A 6,821-nucleotide genomic window follows, 5' to 3' on the forward strand; every position below is an offset into this window, starting at 1 on the left:
CAATAACTAAAGTAGTCTTTTAATTATCTCAACCTACATTTCTAGTGAGTGGTAGAAATCACTTATCAAATTATGAGAAAGTAAATATAGTTCCTTTTGAATTAAAATTTTGGTTGAAATTTCTTCCACTTGTTCCCACATGATGGACCTGTTCATTGATGCAAGCAAATGAGCTATCAACTATTCAACGTGGTACTAAAGTTAGATGAATTGTCCTTTGGTGAAATAACAATTATAGGTTTAAATCTGTGGGGCCAGTATAATTGAAGGAAGATTTGTGTGGAACATGCAACTAGGTGGAAGTATTTCATTGACTTAGAATATAATTTTGAATAATAGAAAGAAGGTGGCCTATAATAATGAAATGACCTTGATTCTAACCCCTTAAAAATGCCCTGATCAATCAAATGAAGTGTTCAAAGAAATATATTATTGGTTCTATTGGAGATGTGTCTATTTTAAAAAGAAACATGGTTGTCTCAAAATGTGAGAGATCATCGATGTCAAAAAGTAGTTAGAGTACAATAATGGATTGACAACATTACTACAAAGGATACATCAACATGCAATTAAAAGACAATTACAAACAACAATATATAGAGTACAAAATAGTAGAATTAGTCAAGATGAAAGACAATGCTCAAGAATGTATAGATAATCGACAATGAACAAACAAAGGACGAGATGCATAGTGAGTTTTAATTACCCATAATTTGATTATAAGACGTTAGCAAATTGATAGTTTTTTATTGCAGTAGCTTTGTTTTATTTATAATCAAAATATTGGTTTTCTCAAAACCAAAAAAATCTTTAAAAGTAAATAAAGAACCAAGCACATGTTAGTTACTAGGTCTTTAAATTTTCTTTGAGTCTGAATATGAGGTTTAGGGTAAGTTTGTTCATTACCCACATCCAAATGATCTTTTATTGTTGTTGTTGTTGCTAAATTCAAACATTTCTTTCTTGTTGTTTTAGTTGGATTAGTATTAAGATGAGTGACCTCACCGGAAGTCCCAATGCTTCACCTCTGTGAGCATCACCTAGATTCAATGAGTGCTAAGTGTCTCATTTATTGTCATGAGAGACAGATTCGTGCGAATCACTACTCATGAAACATGAGTCAATAAGTCTAACTCAAAAGCTACATAGTTAAATCTTGATAGAAATATCATAATTTTAGACATCTTTTATTATATTTTAAAAATCTTGTAATAAAGAGAAGAAAAATGGTGTCTCCACTGTACACAAATGACAAGTTATGGTATTATTAAAAGCTAGATAAAGATCATCTAAGCACATATAGAATGTAAAAGATATGAGAAACATAATAATAGCCTTGGGTATATGCACTGAGTTGTGGTGTTTTTTTTTTTTCCCATTTTTGAATAGCACGTACATGATTTAAAAAAGGTAAAATTTTATAAATGGGTTGCATACCCACAACACATTTATTTTATCTTAGTTTTTAAGCTCCTTTCAATAGCAGTGCGTACGCAAGTTGCATAAAACAACACTTTTCATCACCCACCTTACTGATATGCCTCCTCGTTGGCAAAATTTGAGATCACAAGCACGCCCACGCCCATGTTGTATGTGATCTAAACTTCATTTTTCATTGTTTGATACATTTTTCATATTTTTTTGTAGGTTTTTTACAATTTTTATTTTTATTTGTTTATTTATTTCGATTTCAATTAATTTTTTATCAAGAAATGTCTATAATCAACCTGCAAATCCACAAAAACCTCAAAACCCTCAAGAACCTCAAAACCAAAACCCTCCACAAGAAGAACAACAAATTTTGCAACTTGAACCAATTGCAAGACCTCCGCCTGGCACATAAGAAAATATAATAAATGAAATAGAAAGAGCCAAAACTGAATTAGAAGGACTCATTGGTCAGTTGAAAGAATCTGGACAAACCAATCCAATGAGGGTTCAATTGGCATCATCCCTCAAATTGATTAAGACATAGATAGCGTCAGTTAGTGGTCAGTTAGATATTTGGCAGGTTAAGAGGGATGAACAAAAAAGATTTTATGCAAATAAATTGTCATATGAAGATGTTAAAAAAAAAGGAATACCAAAAGGTATAAAATGTGCATTATTTAGAAAATTCAGTGAGCAAAATACTATTAGAGAGGGTACTAAATAGTTCCCCATCCATTGGTGCATACACGATGCTATTAGAAATAATTTTTGGGATAGATGGTGGATTGTTTTTGATGCCCCTACTTGCAACAATCACAAGGTCCCCATATTTATTTTGAAGAAATTGTATTGTGAGTTTGTCCTTGGGGAGATCCCCAATTATTTTGATATATTAGACTCCTAGGGTAGAGGTGGGGGTTCATCATTTGAGAGGCCGGGAGCACGTCGTGACCCTAATGTAGTTAGGGCACTTGTGGTAAAGCCACAACACGAGCATGTCACTATTCCTTCGATTGTGAAGGAACATGTAGAGGCCAGTGCTCTAGAGACCATTAATGCTTTGACGTAGACCCTCATCCATTCCATGAACCCATTAGTTGAGGGGGAGCCTTTTGCATGTCATGGTCACATGTGCACTTCATGTGGATCCTTATGCACATTCGGCGCTCATGCTGGAGATGGTGAGGATGATGGGCTCATCACTAATTAGTTCCTAAATGACACATTTGGGATTGACACACAAGTAAATTATAATTATAATTTACTAATTTGATCACATTGTATATGTATAGTGAATGATTAATTAATTAGCATCTATTGACATTGTTCAAAATTCAGGGTCAGAGTGTTGGTGGGTCTAGCAACGATCCTCCGGCCTCATTTTTTGTCAAGTCCACAAGTCCAGAGGTATGTATCAATTTAATCATTTAAATTATAAATATATTTATTAAGTAATCATATTAAGGATTGATGAAAAAATTATGCATGTGCATCAGTTCTCTATAGGACCGTCAACATTTACTACGGACTCAGAGCATAGACATCATACGAGCTATGTATAAGTACATTTGTTTCATGTTAATTTAATTCATTTGATTATATTTGTTTCATATTTCATGTTAAATGTAACATGTATTGTATGACATGCAGCTCATGATGCCGGACACTCCTCTTCATCTCCGACAGTTCGTCGATCGTGGGGTGGCCGCAGCTATGTATAGCTCACAACCATTGACTGAGGTATGAAAGAATTTTCTTGGTTTTATTTGTTGTTTATAATAGTTAGTATCAAAATTTCTAATGTTATTTGTAAGTATTGATTAAATTCTTGTAGTGTCTCATCACACCTGATCGTCCACGAGCCTTCAAGGTGGACATACAGAGTGACTATCTGATGGCTATATGAAAATAATTAATTTTTTGTGTACATATATTTGATTTTAACATATAATAAATATTGTTTCAAATCTACTTTGTTAAGTATCAGCCTGAGTTAGAGAAGAGCCTCAACAAGAGGATGAGCAAGCATGTCAGGAGGACCCCATCATCTCCACCATCTCCCTCCACACGATGACATAAGACCTCGAGAGATTTTTTTCCTTCCCCTCATGGGAAGGAAAAGATATAATTAATAGACATGTATATATATAGGCATCAATGGACATATTCGATACACATTTGATGTATATATGACATTTTATATTTGATGTATGACATTATTCAACTTATGACATTATTGGTTATCATAATATATTATGTGTTTGTTAATGTATATGTGACATTATTGGTTATCATTTTATATTATATGTTTGTTCATGTATGACATTAAATTCAATACCTAATCTATTCAAAACTTTGATAGAATATTGATTAACAATAAACTTTATCACTATTTAAGCATAAGTTAATCATTTCTAATATGTCATCATCATATGATTTATGATCTTGTTCATGTTTAAAGTTTTCCTTCTCTGTCATTTTTTTATCAAGTTTAATTCAATACTTAATTAGTTTAAATTTTTGATACAATATTGATTGGCAATAAACTTTATCAGTGAAGATTGATCTCACAAAGTTTAAGAGGCACTGCTTGATAGCTTGACTTGTTTCCAAGGTAGTCACAAAAGGATCAAATGCCCTAGAAAGAATTCCATTACTATAATATACCTAACACTTCCCTTAACAAAAATAATATATGGTACCCGTTTATTCCAAATCGAAGCAATCAAATTTAAAATACATTGAGCATTAGATAAAAAAACTAATAATATAATACAAGCCCCAATAAGCATAGTAACAATGCAAGATCTATGATGGTATTACCTAAAAATCAACATTGCACCAATCTTTCCCTTTATAGTATTAACCTAATGCACAAAGTGATATTATAACTATGCTCCTACCCTCTATTTCACCCATATATTTTACGTCTTAAGTTTTTTGTTAGGATTAGTGGTATGGAAAATACCTTGGGAGGGATCACTAGATCGCAAGAGTTGTGTTATCTTGTGTTACCCAAGGTCAAATTCTTCAACTACACCAACTTTGTATTCATACAAACAATTATCAACCATGTAGGTGTCCTAGATTAATGTGTAGATTAGATTCATTTTAGTAGAATGCAATGGTTATAAATGATTCTTTCTATGTAAAAAATTTGTAAATTTAATTATTGAGGTTAATTTTAAAATTATCAAATGAATATATTGCATTACCAACATATAACAAATTATTGCACAAACATGCATTGAGTCAACTCTGAAATTGCTATGAGAGAAGAGTGTTTATCAACAATTTAAATATTTAAAAAAGTTAGAATTGGACTATGTAAGATTTCCCTTGCATGTCATAGAAAGGACTCAAGATGGGGGATGATGTAGAGTATGCACAAGGAAGCACCAAACAAATCAACCTACTACCCAAATTCTCCTAACTCCACAAGGACTAAACAAGAACTATAACTCACTTCCAAATGAATACAACATAGATAATACAACTTTCCAACAGGTTAAAAACTCCACTCACCCAAGGGAGACAAGAATCTGACTTCCGCTTATTGGATCAGCAATGACCTTCTTCCCACAAGGTAACAAAGTGGGTTTTGATGTTCCAAGACCTCCCAACACTAAAAGTGGAAAATCAGCAGGTCTATTCATGGACATCCTGGCAGTTGGTCACCTAAATGAGAACCTTGAGATTTATTTGGAACTCCATGAAAGAAATTAGAAGCTTGAAAAGCTCTCCATTTGTTAGCTGAATTAAAACCTTGGATTGTAGACGGCTAGCCTTCATTGTATAGACCAATTTTATAGATATATAATCAAATAAATAGTGTATTCATCTAAGCATGGAAATATTGTTACATAAGAAGAAGATCAAGTTTTACAATTTCTAATAATCATTAATGTATGCACATACACTTAAACCTAAAAAAGATGACCTAAAGAAGAAAAATTAAGTATGAAGTGGATACAAATCAATAAGAGAGTTCTAGCATGATATCTTCAATATTTTTTGAATTAGAGAAAACTAAGTATTAATATGATGATCTCTATGAATCTATATCACCATCTAGATTTCTCTCTACATCTCCCTAACTCTCTCTATTTTATCTCACATTCATCCTCTTCTTATAACTCTATTCATTTATCACTATATTTTTGTTTCCTTTAATATTCATGTCTACCGACACCTTCTTTTGTTTCCCTCTATCTCTATGCATCTTCCCTTCTCTCCCTCTCTCCTTCTCCCTTTATTATTATATTTCCCTACTTCTCTATCTCTATCTCTCTATATAATTTTTTTTCATATCTCTATATCCTTGTATCTCACTCTCTCTTATTCCCCCCCTCTTTATGTTCCTATTTTTTCCATATCTATGTAGCCATCTATCGTCTTTATCTCCCCCTCACTAATGTAGAGATGTTGAGCAAGAAGTGAGGTTTAAGCACTTTCTTCTTCCTAATCTACCAAACTAAACTTGTGGCCTTCGTAATATCTTACTCCTTTAGGATATCATTTTTGTGGCCTATCCAAAGTGATAGGTTCATTTGTGAACTCCTCCAAGGTGAGTACTTCTCCAATCAAGATCTTGTACCTTTTTGTTTTAGGGACACTAGCCCTATTCCAAGCCAATAACTATAACTCTTCATCAATTGCTTCACCAACCCCAAGTTTCTACTGGGACACCTTCCTTATGTTGAACTGATCGAGAATCAACTCTTGGTTTAACCCTCCAATTGTCGTATAGTACAAAATTTTGACTATCACAGAATTCCTTGTAGGTCTCCTACTCTAATTTTCTAGACTTAAATTCCTCTTAGGTTGAAATCTAACTATTCTATGTGTAGATTTAGACATCCTTTTGAATTTATTTAAGACTCCAAAGCCAAGATTCCTAATTCCATTCCTGTGGCACCTAACCCATGTAAAGTACATAGACCTAATAAGGTCACACTAGGTTTGGTTTTCAAAGTAATTACTAGATAATTGGTGCACGTCCTCAAACCTCCTCTACTAACCAAAAATAACTCAAATCCACTACTAAGCTACACCCATCAATTCAATTCAACATTTTTCAATCTTTTTGGTCTCAATCCTACCTGAATACATTGAGCTATTCAACTTAGGGACTAATGCAAACATGGGTTTTCCATTGAGACACTTCCTGAGCTCTAGGAATCTATAATTATACCCTCCTTACTTGAATTTTCTAGAATCTTAGAGAATTCCACTGGTTCAAATACAAAAAAGGGCTTCATTTGTGGAATGAGCTCTTAACAAGCATTTTCCTAGATTGTTTCTAGAAAACTTGCCTTAAACACTTTAAATCAAAATTAAACTATCTCAAACCAATTTAAAATATCACAATAACATAAAGGATATTCAAA

The 6,821-nt window shown here is 32.9% G+C and overlaps 1 pseudogene; it reads left to right on the forward strand.

The window, feature by feature from the left end:
* The window catches only part of LOC149577710 (transmembrane 9 superfamily member 7-like), a 7,571-nt pseudogene extending 4,234 nt beyond the window's left edge, over window positions 1-3,337 (forward strand).
* The last annotated feature ends 3,484 nt before the right edge of the window (window positions 3,338-6,821 follow it).

This window comes from Cupressus sempervirens, chromosome 1 (genome assembly GCF_028749045.1).
Source record: "Cupressus sempervirens isolate cs-2001-9-10 chromosome 1, ASM2874904v1, whole genome shotgun sequence".
NCBI classification, from domain to species: domain Eukaryota; kingdom Viridiplantae; phylum Streptophyta; class Pinopsida; order Cupressales; family Cupressaceae; genus Cupressus; species Cupressus sempervirens.